Source organism: Mobula birostris, chromosome 10, assembly GCF_030028105.1.
Source record: "Mobula birostris isolate sMobBir1 chromosome 10, sMobBir1.hap1, whole genome shotgun sequence".
Lineage (NCBI taxonomy): Eukaryota > Metazoa > Chordata > Chondrichthyes > Myliobatiformes > Myliobatidae > Mobula > Mobula birostris.
Genome location: NC_092379.1, coordinates 99,147,536 through 99,165,422, shown reverse-complemented (window position 1 = coordinate 99,165,422; position 17,887 = coordinate 99,147,536). Strand labels below are relative to the sequence as shown.

The 17,887-nt window shown below is 42.9% G+C and overlaps 1 protein-coding gene across 6 annotated transcripts in view; it reads left to right on the top strand.

Moving 5' to 3' along the window:
* Window positions 1–17,887, top strand: part of LOC140204197 (protein Shroom4-like) — a 150,245-nt gene that overhangs the window by 70,991 nt on the left and 61,367 nt on the right. For 2 of the 6 annotated variants that reach the window (XM_072270678.1, XM_072270681.1), the window contains exon 1: window positions 17,392–17,685. The exons of the other annotated variants lie outside the window; for them this stretch is intronic. The gene's annotated coding sequence lies outside the window, so the exon portion shown is untranslated. Of the gene's footprint in view, window positions 1–17,391; window positions 17,686–17,887 lie in introns of those variants that run through there. 6 annotated transcript variants of the gene reach the window in all.

Here is a 17,887-nt window from a genome sequence, read left to right as displayed (position 1 = left end):
CAATTCACCTGTTTCTGTCTGTAGGGGACCTACATTTGTCTTTACCAGTCTTTTCCTTTTTACATATCTATAAAAGCTTTTACAGTCAGTTTTTATGTTCCCTGCCAGTTTTCTCTCATAATCTTTTTTCCCCTTCCTAATTAAGCCCTTTGTCCTCCTCTGCTGAACTCTGAATTTCTCCCAGTCCTCAGGTGATCCACTTTCTCTGGCTAATTTGTATGCTTCTTCTTTGGAATTGATACTATCCCTAACTTCTCTTGTCAGCCACGGGTGCACTACCTTCCTTGATTTATTCTTTTGCCAAACTGGGATGAACAATTGTTGTAGTTCATCCATGCAATCCTTCAATGCTTGCCATTGCATATCCACCATCAATCCTTTAAGTGTCATTTACCAGTCTATCTTAGCTAATTCACGTCTCATACCTTCAAAGTTACCCCTCTTTAAGTTCAGAACCTTTGTTTCTGAATTAACTATGTCACTCTACATCTTAATGAAGAATTCCACCATATTATGGTCACTCTTACCCAAGGGGCCTCTCACGACAAGATTGCTAATTAACCCTTCCTCATTGCTCAAAACCCAGTCTAGAATAGCCTGCTCTCTAGTTGGTTCCTCGACATGTTGGTTCAAAAAACCATCCCACATACATTCCAAGAAATGCTCTTCCTCAGCACCTTTACCAATTTGGCATGGAGAGCAAATCTGTAAATCTGGTGGTAGCAAAAGATGTTGGGAATGGCAAGGGTGGAGCACCATGGGAGGAGTGTGGGACAGGTGGCAGGGAAGGCATGCCAGGGTGGGGGATTGCAGACAAACCTAGGCAAGGTTATTTAATTCAAAACAATTAGTTTATTGATTATTACAGACTGTCTCTCTGGTGCTTCCCGCTCCCTCCACTCTCCCTTCCCCTGTAGATAATTTTTAAATGTATTTTTTGGTGGGTTTAAAGAAAGGGATGATCTAGCAGAGAAAGTGGCTGCACTATCGCCCTTACCATATTCAGTGTATTGATCCATTCTAATGCCAGCACACAGATTAACAGGAATATTGTTTGTCTTTGGCAGACTGAAGGGGCTTCCAATCAGTCCACCATTGTCTTCTGCACTTGTCTGACAAATTAGACTCCATTTAATATTGGGAATGTTTATGCAACTACAATTCTTGCTAACGTGTTGGCTTACCATCTCTCTTATGGCGACAAAATCAAAAAGACTGATGAATGCAGGACTGAAGGTGTTATATTTGAATGCACGCAGTATATGAAATACGATAGGTGAACTTGTAGCACAGTTACAGATTGGCATGTATGATGTTGTGGGCTTCACTGAATCGTGACTGGAAAAAAAGATTATAGCTGGGAGCTTAATGTCCAGGGATGCTCATTGTATTGCAAGGACATGCAGAGGGAGTGGCGTGGCTCTGGATTAAAAAAAACAAGTCATTAGATGAAAAGTGACCTAGGATGAGCAGGTGTTGAATTGGTTTGGTTTGGGCTAAGAAATGGCAAAGGTAAAAAAAACCCTGTACACAGACCTCCAAGTAGTACCAGAGATGTGGTTTACAAATTACAACAGGAGGTAGAAAATGCATGTTAAGAGGGCAATGTTTCGATAGTCATGGGGGATTTCAATATACAGGTAAATTGGGGAAAATCAGTTTGGTGCTGGATCCCAAGAGGGGAATTTATAGAATGGCTACGAGATGGCTTTTTAGAGCAGCTCAAGGTTGACCCCACTAGGGGTTCAGCTATTCTGGATTGAGTGTTTTCCAAACAGGAACTGAGAGCTTAAGGTAAAGGAACTTTTAGGAGGCAGTGAGCATAATATGATAGAATTCACCCTGCAATTTGAGAAGAAGCTAAAGTCAGATGTATCAGTATTACAGTAGATTAAGGGGAATTACAGAGGCATGAGAGTGGAGCTGGCTGAAATTGATTGGAAGAGAACACTAGCAGGGATGACGGCAGAGCAGCAATGGCAGTAGTTTCTGGGAGCTATTTAGAAGGCACAGGATAGATGCATCCCAAAGAAGAAATATTCTAAAGGCAGGATGACAGAATAGTGGCTAACAAGTCAAAGCCAATATAAAAGCTAGAGATGGTATATAATAGAGCAAAAATTAGTGGGAAGTTAGAGAATTGGGAAGCTTTTAAAAACTAACAGAAGGCAACTAAGAAAGTCATAAAGAAGGAAAAGATGGAATATGAAGGTAAGCAAGCCAATAAGATTAAAGAAGATGCCAAAAGTTTCTTCAGATGTGCAAAGAATAAAAGAGTTAAGAGTAGATATTGGACTGCTGGAAAATGATGTTTCAGAGGTAGTGATGGGGGACAAGAAAATAGCGGATGAACTGAATAAGTATTTTGTATCCGTCTTCACTGCAGAAGACATTAGCAGTATGTCAGAGGTTCAAGAATGTTGAGGGCAGAAGTGAGTGAATTTGTGATTGCTAGGGAGAAGGTGCTTGAGAAACTGAAAGGTCTGAAGGTAGGTAAGTCACCTGTAACAGATGGTCTACACTGCAGTGTTGTCGAGGCGGTGGCTGAAGAGATTGTGGAGGCATTAGTAATGATCCTTCAAGAATCACTGGGTTCTGGCATGGTTCCAGAAGACCACTGTACTCTATAAGAAGGAAGAGAGGCAGAAGAAAAGAAATTACCAGACATTTAGTCTGATCTCTGATTGGGAGGATGTTGGAATTGATTGTTAAGAATGTGGTTTGGGGATAATTGGAGGCATATGATAAAATCGGCAGTTGTCAGCATGGTTTCCTCAAGGGAAATTCTTGCCTGACAAATCTGCTGGAATTCTTTGAAGAAATAAGAAGCAGAATAGAAAAGGGAGAATTGGTGGATGTTGTGTACTTGGATTTTCAGAAGGCTTTTGACTAGGTGCCTCACATGAGGCTGTTTAATGAATTAAGAGACCATGGTATTATAGGAAAGATACCAGCCATAGATAGAGCATTGGGTGATTGGCAGGAGGCAAAGAGAGGGAAAAAAGGGAGCCTTTTTCGATTGGCTGCCGATGACTAGTGGTGTTCCACAGGGGTCTGTTTTGGGACTGCTTTTTACATTGTATTTCAGTGATTTGGATGACAGAATTGTTGGCCTTGTGGCCAAGTTCGCGGACAATATGAAGATAGGAGGAGTGGCAAGTAGTGATGAGAAATCAGAGAGGCTATGGAAGGACTTGGACAGATAAGGAGAATGGGCAAAGAAATGACAGATGGACTACAGTGTTGGGAAGTGTATGGTCATGCACTTTGGGAGAAGAAATAAAAGTGTAGACTATTTTCTGAATGGAGAAAATTTTTTTTAAAAATCTGAGGTGCAAAGGGACCTGTGAGTCTTTATGCAGGATTCCTTAAAGGTTAATTTGCAGGTTGAGTCTGTGGTGAGTAAGGCAAATGCAATATTGGCATTCATTTTGAAATGATTAGAATATAAAGGCAAAGGCGTAATGTTAAGGTTCTATAAGGCACTGGTGAGGCCTCGTTTGTAGTATTGTGAGCAGTTTAGGGCCCTTTTTTTAAAAAAAAAGATGTGCTGACATTGGAAAAGGTTCACAAAAATGGTTCCGCGATTGAAAGGTTTATATGAGGAGCATTTGATGACTTTGGGCCTGTACTTGCTGGAATTCAGAAGAATGAGGGGGGATCTCATTGAAATCTATCGGAAGTTGAAAGGCCTCGATAGAGTAAATTTGGGAAGGATGTTTCCTATGTTGGGGGAAGTCTAAGACCTGAGAGGGCAGCCTCAGAATAGAGGGATGTCCATTTAGAATGGAGATGAGGAATTTCTTTAGCTAGAGAGTTGTGAAACTGTGGAATTCATTGCCATAGTCTGCTTTGGATGCCAAGTCATTGGGTATATTTAAGGCAGAGGTTGATAGTTTCTTGATTAGTCAGGGCATGAAGGGATACAGGGAGAAGACAGGAGATTGGAGCTGAGAGGGAAATGAATCAGCCATGATGAAATGACGGAACAGGCCCAGTGGGCCAAATGGCCGAATTCTGCTCCTATATCTTATGCTCTTATTGTCTTTAACTGCTTTAAATTTTATGTAGCAATGCCTGATCTGGCAAAATGATTTCCTAATTTCCTTCCATTGCATATGCAGTTTTGTGCACATCATATCCATAGTCCTATATTACTACTTTACAAAATCCCCACTTCCTCTCGATGGATTAGTGCTAATCTGGTTAGTTTGCTATAAGCATTGGAAACAAGATCAGGGGTAGGTCATCCAAATCTTCAAGCCTAGCCTAGCATTCCAATGAAATCATAGCTAATCAATCTTAACTACACTTTCTTATCCAATCACATAATAATTAATTCTCTCCCTGATTTAAAAAAAATGTCTGCTTTGAACATGTTTAAGTATTCAGCCTCCACGGTTTTTTTGGGCTAAAAATGCTGAAGGCATTTAAGACAGTGGTTTTTTTTTTCTCTTAGTTTTAAATGCGCACTCCTTAATTTTGAGGCTATGCTATCTGCCCTACTTTTCCAAGAGGAGAGACACCCTCCCAGCTTTAACCCTGTTAACAAAAATATAGAATGATAAAGTCCTTGGGTATAAGATTACTTCACATTCTTCTGAACTCCAGTGAATGCGGTCTTGACCTTTCTTCCATGATCAAAGAGATGCCGACTGTGAAGTGCGAGTGCATGACCTGTGGAAGGTTCACTTGTATGCAGCTACTGAGCCAAGAAAACATAAATGATGTCTAAATTGAAGATGTGATTGGCAGTTTGTATTCAGAATTGGCTTGCCCACTTATATTGGGTCGTGGGTCATGGTTGTTGGAACTTGTTCTGGCTGGAGGTCTGTGCCAAGTGATATCCCTCAAGGATCAGTACTGGGATCTCTGTAGTTTATGATATATATAAATAACCTGTAGATGGTGTTGAAGGCTGCAAAGGATATATTGGGATACAGATCAGTTGCAGATACGGACAGGAAAATGGCAGATGGAGTTTAACTGGGCCACTTGCAAACTTTTACACTATGGGAGATCAAATATACAAGGACAGTGCACTGTTAATGGTAGAGGCATCTGGGTGTCCAAGTCCATGGCTTCCTGAAAGTGGCTACACAGGTCGATAGGACGGAAAAGAAGAAAAATGGCATGTTTGCCTTTATTAGTCAAGGAATTGGGTTCAGGAGTCAGGAAGCCTTGGTGCAGCTCTATAAAACTCGTAAGTCACATCTGAAGTATTACTTTCAATTCTGGTCACTCCACATCGGAAGAATGTCAAGGCTTTGTATGGGTGTGCAGTGATTTACCTGGATGCTGCTTGGTTAGAGGGCATGTGCTAGAAGGAAAGGTTGGACAGACTTGGGTTGTTTTCTCTGGCGAGATGGATGCTGAGTGGAGAGCTGATCGAGGGTACAGCCTTCAGATTTATTTATCACATATACATACAGTGCAAAGCGCCATTTGCGTTAACAACCAACGCACCCAGGGGTGTGCTGGAGGTAGTCTGCAAGTGTCACCCATAGTCTTGTGCCAACATAGCATGGCCACAGTGCTTAGCAGAACACAAGCTTATAAGATTATGAAAGGCAGAGATGGAGTAGAGAGGCAGTATCTTTTCCCCAGGGTGAAATATCTAATACCAGAGATCATGCATTTAAGGTGAGAGGAGGCAAGTTCAAAGGAGATGTGCAGAATAAGCTTTTTTTAAAACAGTGTTGAGTGTCTGGGATGTGCTACCAGGGGTTGTGGTGGAGACAAATACAACCGAAGCTCTTGGGGCTCATGAATGAATTGAAACTGAATTGAATTTAATTTATTTAATTTTTACAACTGTCCCACAATGTGAGGGAGTAAAAGTCTTTCTGTTGTGACTCCATCGCAATGTACAGACATGTGAATTTAAAAGTCTAATGACTTGTAGAAAGAAGCTGCCTCATAGCCTGTTGGTCCTGGCTTTAATGCAGCCAGGAAGCAGCTGAAACAGTTTATGGTTGAGGTGACTGGTGTTCCCGATGATCTTCCACCTTTATACACCTGCTACTGTCAATAGAGAGAATATGCAGGAAATTGAAGGATATGGACATTGTGTAGGATGAAGGGAGTAGTTTAGTTCAGGGGTTGCCAACCTGGGATCCACGGACCCCTTGTTTAATGGTATAGGTCCATGTCATCAAAAAAAAGTTGGGAACCACGGGTTTAGTTGCACGTTTGATCACTAATTTAGTTAGTTTGTGAGCTGAAGGGCTTGTTCCTGTACTGTACTCTTCTGTGTTCCAAGGTACTTCCTTGGTGAAGGTACTTGGATGTTGCACAGATGGCTACAAACCCAAATAGGAATCTACTGGAATTTTCCAAGCATGTGTTTATTTTGCAGTGAATTCATGGGGAATATCTATACCCGAAGGTAACTCGAACAGCAGAATTTTTTTGAATATAAATGCAGCTGTGGAACCTTTACTACGCCAGTCTCCTCCTTACACCTAATATTAACCATGACCTTTATATTTTTGGGATCTGGGTGTCCATGGCAAGATGAACATTTATTGCCTCAAGAAGGTTATAGTGAGCAGCCTCCTTGGAGAACTTTACTGAGAGTTCCAGGATTGGGACTTTGTGAGGCTCAAGGATCGACATATTATTTTGAAAATGGAGGTGGGGGTGCAGTGAGGGGTTATTCAGCTGTAAGTGCTGCTGTCCCCATGCACCTGCTCTCTGTGACCTATTTATTAGTAGAGGTCATGGGTTTGAAAGGTGCTGCCAGAGTAACTTGAGCAAGTAACTGTAGTGCATTTTGTAGAGCTAAGCACTAGAGCCATGACGTGCCAGTAGTGGAGAAAATGAACACTTGGTATGTTTGATGTGGTGCTAATCAAGTGGACTACTTTATCACTGAGGGCCTTGAGCTTCTTGAGTATTGTTGGTGGTGCACTCATCCAGGGAACTGCACATCCACTTTGTAACTTGGATTTCCAGAAGGCGTTTGATAAGGTGCCACATAAAAGACTCATCCATAAGATGAAGGTGCATAGAGTTGGGGGTGACGTATTAGCGTGGATAGAGGATTGGTTAACTAATAGAAAGCAGAGATTTGGGATACATGGGTGTTACTCTGGTTGGTAAGTGATGTGCTGCAGGGATTGGTGCTGGGCCCTCAATTGTTCAAGATATACGTTACCAATGGAAGAGGGGACCGAGTGTAGTTTGCTGATGATGCTAAATTGAGTGACAAAGCAAATTGTGCAGAGTCTGCAGAGAGATATAGATAGGTTAATTCAGCGGGCGAGGGTCTGGCAGTTAGAATACAATGTTGGTAAATGCGAGGTCATCCACTTTGGAAAGGAAAATGAAAAAAGATTATTTAAATGGTAAAAGTTTGCAGCATGCTGCTGTGCAGGAGGACTTGGGAATGCTTGTACAAAAGGTTGGTTTACAGGTGCAGCAGGTTATCAAGAAGGCAAATGGAATGTTGTCTTTCATTGCTACAGGGATTGAATTTAAGAGCCGGGAGGTTATGCTGCAACTGTACAAGTACCAGTGAGGTCACACCTCAAGTACTGCACGCAGTTCTGGTCTCCTTACTTGAAGGATATTCTGGCTTTGGAGACAGTGCAGAGGAGATTCACCCAGTTGATTCCAGAGATTAGAGGGTTAGACTATGAGGAGAGATTTAGTTGCCTGGGACTGTACTCACTAATATTCAGAAGAATGAGAGGAAATCTTATAGAAACATATAAAATTATGAAAGGGATAGATAAGATAGAGGAAGGAATATTGTTTCCACTGGTAGGTGAGACTAGAACTAGGAGACATAGCCTCAAGATCTGGGGGAGTAGATTTAGGACAGTGATGAGGAGGAACTGCTTTTCCCAGAGGGTGGTGAATCTGTGGAATTCTCTCCCAATTAAGCAGTGGAGGCTACCTCAGTAAATATATTTAAGACAAGGTTGGATAGATCTTTGCCTAGTAGGAGAATTAAGAGTAATGGGGAAAAGATGGAGATGAGTCCATGGCCAGACCAGCCATGATCTTATTGAATGGTGGAGCAGGCTTGATGGGCCAGATGGCCTACACCTATTCCTATTTCTTATGTTCAAACACTAGAGTGTATTGGCTTTGCTGTCTATTGATTTCAGACTTACCAGAATACTCTAATAATGCATTGATGTCAATGGCAGTTACTCTCACCTGTGGAATTCTGATCTTTGATCCATCAAATCAAGTTTAATTGTCATTCAAACCATACGTGGATGTAGCCAGATGAAACCGTGTTCCTCTGGGGCCAAGGTGCAAAGACATACACTTGCTTTCAAAATAACGAGAAAGGAGGGGAGAAAATAAAGAACATAGTCACGTAAGACCAAGACCCTGAGTGGCAAGTCCCGCAAATTGAAGGTTACCAGCAGTCCAGCTTGTAATTCCATTGATCCACCACTGGGGGGAGGCACTGATGGGAGAGACCACCCACGACCAAGTCTGAACGCCACGCTTCAACCCAAGCCTGAGGCCTAGTCCTAGCTACCACCAAGGGTACACTGCTGCCTTGCCACCCGGCTCCCCACCAAACAAGAGAAGCAGATCTGTGGCCATCAATATCCAACAGGGTCTTGTGATCACAATAAAAATGTCCTTGACAGTCACTCAGGGCTTTACTACGTGCTGCCTTCACGCCAACGCGAAGGCAGCAACTCCAGTGCCTCCGAGTAGCAGGCAGCAATACGGTCTCCACCCAGGTCAGCTCTTTCAAACCCAGTCGGACTTCTCCTGCAGCCCGACGGCTGGACTCGAATCCTCTTGAGGCCAATATGGTAATGAGGTCTACGTTGAGAGACCTTGGCAAAACCCAGCTGGATACTAGTGGATAGAATATTGTTGTGTAACTTACGCCAGCTTCCTTCATTTTGCTGATGATTGATAGAATACCAGACTACAATAAAACCAAGTTGGATTTGTCCAGCTTTTTATGAACAGGATGTACCTGGACAATTTTCCTCATTGTTGGGTAGATGCCAGCATTGTAACTACGTAGGAGCAACTTGCCTCATGATGCAGGTTATTGTTAAGTACAGATCTTCAGTGCGACAGCTGGTATGTTTTGTAGTCCCAGAGTCGTTGCTGTATCCAGTGCTCTCAGCCTTCTCACGAAGTGAACTAAATTGAATGAAGATAGACATCAGTGATGGTTGGGACAGCATGATTAGTAGCTGTTCTGGATGAATGTGGTTGGAATTGCTTCATCCTTTAGTATTTGTGTGCTGGGCCCTGCAATGTTGATGGTGGAGATATTCATTGAGTACCCACCTACTGTCAGCTGTCTAATTGTCCACCAGCAGTCACAGCTGCTGTGCTATGATTTGAGCTTTCGGTTATGAAATTTCAGCTGTTTTTTTTCTCTGCTTAGCATTCATGTATTCCTGCACTGCAGCTGCTTTATACCAGCACCTCATCATTTTTATTTTAGATCTACCTTGTGCTGCTTCCAACATGCCCTTCGTCAAACAAAGGTCAAGCACCTGGCTGCCAGAATGAGGTGTAATTTGAGTTGTGGAGTTTTGATTACCAGTAACTAAACTGAAGTGGCTTCAAATGTGTTTCATGTAATATGCTTGAATTTGCCCCAGATTGCAAAGGTGAAAGTTCCTTATTCATCTGGATAATTCCCTAGCCAATCTATTTCTTAGAAATTTGGCCTGGCCAGCTTATCCATCTGAAATATGTGAGAAAATGTTCAATATAAACAATTTCAGGAATTGCATAAGTCTCTTCTTTATGGATATGCTGAACTGTCCTAGACTATTGGAATGTGGACTCTATTTAATACTTGGCAAAATTGATTTCAGGTTTAGCAAGCAGTTGTGTCTCTTAACGGCTGTGTCCTTGTACTGAGGAAAGCCCCTGTTTGGACAGAGTTCAAGAATCTATTTTCCATGGTTTGTTTGAATTCTGGTATAGTTTTGTGTTGAGTTTGATTTTCATACTCTTGGGAGAATGAGGAAACTGAATGTCTCCCTTTACAGGGGGCTCTGTTCAGGGTTAGCAGTGAGAGACACATTGCAGTGTGGTTTATTCATATGTAAAGCTCGGATGTTTTAACCTGGTTGTCTTTCACATCCTACTGACCATGATTTATATTTCTCCATTGATGCAGTTAGTTTGTTCGGCTGATAATTAACACAAATGGTGATGGTGCGCAAAGCTTTGAAAGTCATTGGGATCCCAGTTCCCAAACTTCCTCTACTCCCGCCAGGCACTAGTTGCTGGACTCCCTTAAAAGTTTCCGTGTTCACTATTAATTTAATATTACTTTACACTGTGATTTCTAAAAATGTCAATTAAAAAAATTGATTAATTACATCCAGTAGACTGGAAAATCTGTAACTTGGGCACTACGAAAGTCCCAAGCATCCCTGATTAACTGAGTTTTAACTCTTATCTTCAGTTTCTCCAATTTTTACCTCAGCGCTGACACTAGGAGGCAGTCTTGCTGCTCTGCCTCTGGTAAGCTTATTGGAAGATGATTGTTAATGTGCTTAATCTTTTGTCTATTTTAATCCAGCTATACTATTTGCTATTTTATTCACTGCATTCATTGCTTGTGTATCCTGATCTATTCCAGCTTTATTTTAGATTCCTTGTGGTCTATTTTAACACAGAAGATATGGTGACATAATTTTCTCACCTACCTTCCATTTATAATAATGCTGGCGTTCTTGTTCATGATGTAGCCTTGTTCTTGGCCAGGTTTGCTTAGCCTCTGCATCCAACACATCATCCTCCAAAACTTCTGCCAACTCCAAAGTAATACTGCCACAAAACATATTTTTACCTTTCCCCCCACCCCCCCATGCCACTTTCTGCAGGAATTATTCCCTCTGTGATTCCCTTGTCCATTAGTCCTTCCTCACTAATCTCCCTCCTGGCTATTATCCTTGCAAGCAGCCAAGGTACTGCACTTGCCCATTCGCTTCCTCCTCCTCCTCTATTCATGACCCCAAGCAGTCCTTCCAGGTGAGGCAACACTTCACCTGCAAATCTGCTGGGGTCGTCTGTCGTGTCTGGTGCTCCAGATGTATCAGTCTACAGTCTGGAGGTTGGAGACCACAGGTCTATTATGTCTGGTGCACCAGATGCAGGCTGTCTACATTGATGTGCAATTTGGGGAACCGCTTCAACAAGCACGTCCACCGTATCCACCAAAAGCAGAACTTCCCGGTGGCAAAACCTTTTAATTCTAATTCCCATTTCCAATCCGACTTGTCGGTCCATAGCGTCATTGTGCCAAGATAAGGCCACCCTCAGGGTGGAAGAGCAACACCTTGTATTCCATCTGGGTAGCCTACTACCTGATGACATGAGTGTCGATTTCACCTGGTTTAAAAAAAATAATTCCCTCCCCCTCCCCTCTTCTTCCCACACTGACTTTTTAACCTCTTCTCATCTGACTATCACCTCGCTCTGGGCTGCTCTTCCTTCCCCTTCTTCCATTGTCCACTCTCCTGTCCTATCAGATTCCTTCTTCTCCAGCACTTGACCTGTCCTGCCCACCTGGTACCACCCATCACCTTCTAGCTAGCCTCCGTCACCTCCCGCCACCTTTTTATTCTGGCGCCTTCCCACTTCTTTTTCAGTCCTGCCGAAGGATCTCGGCCAAAAACGTCGACTGTACTTTTCTCCATAGATGCTGCCTGGCCTGCTGAGTTCCTCCAGCAGTTTGTGTTTGTTGCTTTGGATTTCCATCTTCTGCAGAATTTCTCATGTTTACATTTACCTCACTTTGATATTTTTCATAAAATATCTATTGCAACTTGTAAAATAGTTTATTGCAATTCTATTCTTTGTTATACATAAATAGGTTATTTCTCATATGAGGGTACTAAATTATGACAAGGAATCATATTTCCAGCTTTAAAAAAAATCCTACCCTAGCTCCTGCAATTTAAATATTGCTGCTAACAAATTAAGGGTTAAACCTGAGATTTTGTGGTCAGCACTGGTTACATTTTGGAACTGCAGTGATTAAAGAAGCAATCAAAAGTCGTTATTTTATCACATCCACTGTGTTTAAAAGTTATTTTGCATTAAGGGCTGTATTCTTCTATATAGTTATCCTGACATTTTGAGATGAGGATTCCTGAAGTTAATATATTAGCTGTTTTTTTTAAATCAGAACCAGGTTTATTATCACTGACAGAAGTAGAATCTATGCCTGCCTGCCTTGTTGGCTTTGTGGAACAATCTGTGTTCCAAACCTATTCTGGTATCGTCCCCCACTTTTCCTTCGCTACATCGACGACTGCATTGGCGCTGCTTCCTGCACGCATGCAGAACTCGTTGACTTCATTAACTTTGCCTCCAACTTTCACCCTGTCCTCAAGTTTACCTGATCCATTTCCGACACCTTCCTCCCCTTTCTAGATCTTTCTGTCTCTATCTCTGGAGACAGCTTATCTACTGATGTCTACTATAAGCCTACTGACTCTCACAGCTATCTGGACTATTCCTCTTCTCACCCTGTCTCTTGCGAAAATGCCATCCCCTTCTCGCAATTCCTCCGTCTCCGCTGCATCTGCTCTCAGGAGGAGGCTTTTCATTCCAGGACGAAGGAGATGTCCTTTTTTAAAGAAAGAGGCTTCCCTTCCTCCACCATCAACTCTGCTGTCAAATGCATCTCCCCCACTTCACGCACGTCTGCTCTCACTCCATCCTCCCGCCACCCCACTAGGAATAGGGTTCCCCTGGTCCTCACCTACCACCCCACCAGCCTCCGCGTCCAACATAACTTCCGCCGTCTCCAACGGGAGCCCACCACTAAGCACATCCATCCCTCCCCCCCCACCCCACCCCACCCCACCCCCACTTTCCACAGGGATCGCTCCCTACGCGACTCCCTTGTCCATTCGTCCTTCCCATTCCTCCCCACTGATCTCCCTCCTGGCACTTATCCTTGTAAGCAGAACAAGTGCTACACATGCCCTTACACTTCCTCCCTCACCACCATTCAGGGCCCCAGACAGTCCTTCCAGGTGAGGCGACACTTCACCCGTGAGTCGGCTGGGGTGATATACTGATAGTGCTCTCGATGTGGCCTTCTATATATTGGCGAGAACCAATGCAGACTGGGAGATCATTTCGCTGAACACCTACGCTCTGTCCACCAGAGAAAGCAGGATCTCCCAGTGGCCACACATTTTAATTCCATGTCCCATTCCCATTCTGATATGTCTATCCACGGCCTCCTCTACTGTAAAGATGAAGCCACACTCAGGTTGGAGGAACAACACCTTATATTCTGTCTGGGTAGCATACATCCTGATGGCATGAACATTAACTTCTCAAACGTCCACTAATGCCCCACCTCCCCCTCATACCCCATCCGTTATTTATTTATATATCCAAATTCTTTCTCTCTCTCCTTTTTCTCCCTCTGTCCCTCTCACTATACCCCTTGCCCATCCTCTGGGTTTTCACCCCTCCCCCTTTCCTTTTTCCCTAGGCCTCCCAGCCCATAATCCTTTCATATCCCTTTTGCAAATCAACTGTCCGGCTCTTGGCTCCATCCCTCCCCCTCCTGTCTTCTCCTATCATTTTGGATCTCCCCCTCCCCCTTCCACTTTCAAAACTCTTACTAGCTCTTCTTTCAGTTAGTTCTGACGAAGGGTCTTTACCTGAAACGTCGACTGTACCTCTTCCTAAAGATGCTGCTTGGCCTGCTGCATTCACCAGCAATTGTTATGTGTGTTGCTTGAAATTCCAGCATCTGCAGATTTCCTCATGTTTGTGTAGTGAAATTCCTTGTTTTGTAGCAGCCGTAGAGTACAAGACATTAAAAATGAGAAGTAATAATAAAAAATAAAATAAATAGCACAGAAGAAGGAAGTAGTGCACTTGGACTTTTCAGAAATCTGGCAGGAAGAAGCTGTTCCAAAAATGTTAAGTGTTCATTTCTGGGCTCCTGGACCTTTTCTCTGATAGTAATGAGAAGAGAGCATGTCCCAGATTATGAGGCTCCTGAATGATGCTGGTGGTGTAGTGGCATCTGCACTGGACTTCGAGGCAAGTGGTCCCGGGTTCAAATCCAGCTAGCTCCTTGCAGGCTTTCCATCCGTGCTGGGTTGACCATTGAGCTAGCAACTCGGCCTCATAAAAAAACAGACAAAATTGCCAAAAGAGTGGCAAGGTTGCTGCCCGCTGTGCTACAAGTCACAGAGCGAAACAGCAGCAATGATGCATGCTGACTTATTGAAGCACCACCTTTTGAAGATGTCATAGCTGGTGGAGAGGCTTATTGCCATGATGGAGCTGGCTGAGACTACAACCCCTCTGCAGCCTCTTTCAATCTTTTGCATTGGAGCCTCCATACCAGGAAGTGATGCAGCCAGTCAGAATGCTCTCCACAGTACATCTGTAGAAATTTGCGAGTCCAAAGTTCAAAGTGTATTTATCATTAAAGTACACATATGTCACCAGATAAGGCCTCCTCTACTGCAAAGATGAAGCCACACTCAGGTTGGAGGAACAACACCTTGTATTCCGTCTGGGTAGCCTCCAACCTGATGGCATGAACATTGACTTCTCTAACTTCTGCTAATGCCCCACCTTCCCCTCATACCCCATCTGTTATTTATTTATATACAAACATTCTTTTTCTCCCTCTGTTCCTCTGACTATACCCCTTGCCCATCCTCTGGGTTTTTCCCCCCTCCCCCTTTTCCTTCTCCCTGGGCCTCCTGTCCCATAATCCTCTCATATCCCTTTTGCCAATCAACTGTCCAGCTCCTGGCTCCATTCTCTCCCCCCCCCCCCCACCATCTTCTATCATTTTGGATCTCCCCCTCCCACTTCCAAATCTCTTACTAGCTCTTATTTCAGTTAGTCCTGACGAAGGGTCTCGGCCCAAAACGTCGACTGTACCTCTACCTAGAGATGCTGCCTGGCCTGCTGCGTTCACCAGCAACTTTGATGTGTGTTGCTACAATCCTGAGACTCCTTTTTGTGCGGGAGCACTCAATAAATCCAATAACCACAATAGAATCAATGAAAGACCACGCCAACAGTGTGTAAAAGACAACAAACTATACAAGTACAAAAAGAAAAGTAAAAATAAGAATAACTGTAACCCTCTCACCAGGGCTCGTATGCAAAATTGACCTGTTAGCTAACTGCTAACAGCCAAGTGACTCAGTAATGAGAAAGCCACCTTTCATAAGCAATATACATCTAGGGTCACTGTAATTTAGGGTGCAACCAAACAGGAAAGTTGGGATGTTCCCATTAAAGGAACCTCGATTTGAGCAAATGCTGTGAAAATACTGTCCATACACAGTTATTGGTAGCCCAGAAAACTACAAATCGTACACTGACATTAAATTATTCAGAAATATATCTACAAATTTACAGTTACAGAGAAAAATAGTGACAGGCATCCGTTAGTCTTGCGAGACCATGGATCTGCGCCTGGAAAGTCTTCACTCTCCAGGGCACAGGCCTGGGCAAGGTTGCATGGAAGACCAGCAGTTGCCCATGCTGCAAGTCTCCCCTCTCCATGACACCAGTGTTGTCCAAGGGAAGGGCATTAGGACCCATACAGCTTGGCACCAGTGTCGTCGCAGAGCAATTTAAATAAAAGAGGCCCATTACAGTTAAATTCATCCAATGTGCACATAAATGTTGGAGTTTATATCTGGAGTATCACTTTACTTGCACGCTGGACCCACAGTCTACATCAAAGCACTCGCCACAGCCTGAACTTCCGTCAGAGACCATCTCGAACGAGCTGGCTCTGTCTAGAATATTGGCTCTTCTTCCTTGGAGCCATTCTTCTGCACAAAGCACTTCTTACAACGGGGACGCTCCTTCGAGTGGCATTCTGCAGCATCTTCCCTTGTGCCCTGCTTAGCAGCTCCCACCAAAAAAGACCCTAAACCAGACTACTGTCCTTCTGAAATCTTTTCCTGCCCGGCTCTCTAGAACCTTCTCTCGTATCCCACAATCCTGATTGGCTAAGTTGGACAAAATGGCTCCTTATCTTTAGTTGAAGCCAAAACACACTTTCCAGCAGGACACACTGCTTTACAGAAAACTGCTAACATAAAATACCTCACAGCAGAGCAGTAGAAATCTTAACCAGGACATACATAATGAATAAGCAATAAATATCGAAAACATGAGACAAAGAGTCTTTGAAAGTGAGTTGTAGGAACAATTCAGTGACGGGGCAAGTAACGCTGAGTGAAGTTATCCCCTGTGGTTCAAGAGCCTGAGGGGTAATAAAAGTTCCTATGCTTGGTGGTGTGAGTCCTGAGGCTCCTGTATCGTCATCATGGTGGCAGCGGTGAGAGGAGAGCATGACCAGGGTGGTGATGGATGCTGCTTTTCTGTGACAGTGCTCTGTGTCAATGACCCAAGATGGACTGGGCCATATCCACTACTTTTTATAGGATTTTCCTTTCAAGGGTGTTGATGTTTCCATACCTTGTGATGCAGCCAATCAATATATTCTCCAGAACACATCTGTAGAAGCTTGTCAAAGTCTTAGATGTCATGCCAAATCTTCACAAGCTTCTAAAGAAGTAGAGGTCTTTGGTGATATACCAAATCTCCTCAAACTCCCAAAGAAGTATAGCCGCCTGCATGCCTTGTTTGTGATTGCATCAATGTGTTGGGCCCAGGATAGATCTTCTGAGATATATTGAAGTATTCATATCGTAATTTGTAATTGAAATGAGACAGAAGCTTGGAATGACGATTCAAAAGATTACACTAATACTCCCATATTTAGGAATTGATGAAGGTATATTTTAAAGTGATTGAAGTTGTATTGCTGGTTATGGTCTGCCCTTAGAAAGTAAATTTTACAGATTTTTTTCTTTGGTGAGTGAAAATGAAGCTAGAATACGTGAAACTATAATGAGTGACATTAGTTGAATCAGGAAAATGTAAGTTAGTTGGAAGACAACCCATGATTTGTTCATTTTAGTTACTTTTAACTGTTCATTTTATTAGATTCAGACCCAGGACTGCTGGCTTGGGGCCACAGCTTAATTGAACTCAAGTCTCAGTTCCTTTTGGCTGTGATGACAGCAGCCCTCTTCATTTCTTACATTCTTCTGGGCGACAGGAAGGGTTTGCATTTATATAACTTTTCACGCTTTTTTAAAAATCTTTTCCGGACATTGTTTCCTTGTTGTTTCTAGCTCGGTTCCTGTATTACAATAGGATTTTTTTTTAAATGGGCTTTAATATGATCATTATCTGATTTGGAACCAAATGTGATGAAAGGGTGAAATGGACTCAGTTTAAAAACAGCGAGGGAAACTCTTTTGTTTTATGCACAATGATTGGCTGAAACAAGCTTGCAAAAAAAAAAGCCTCGATTGTTCTGCAAGTTTCCCGTTTGCTGCCTGATGTTGTTCCAATCGAAGAACCAGAGTTACCCAGTTGAATTCTTTGTGTTATTTTGCCGTTTCAATATCCCTGTCTCTGGCTTGTGGTTGAACAGCTCCCTCCAAATTTCTCAATATCAGATTATATATCCTCCGGTGGAAATCCTATCAGTGGAATACAGCAGCCTTCAGGGTGTGCAGTTCATGAGTTTCAGAGGGAAAGTGCAAAAGATAATGGTATCTCGAGTTGGACAAGGTGTATGAATGAGTTGCAGGATAACGAACAAGCTGGAGTCTTGTGAAATTTTGCTGCACTGCCACTGTAAGTAGAGCCAATATCAGAGAATTATAGTTTTGAGTGCAGAATGCAAGTGCAGAGATCAACACTAAGCATCATCTTCACTTGTATTTATTTGGATTGCTGTTAGATAGTTTATTTGTCCTGTTCATTTTTAAAATGAATATTTTCAATTTGTTATTTCATACAAAGAAAACTTTACCCTCTTTTTAAAAAAAAATCTTTT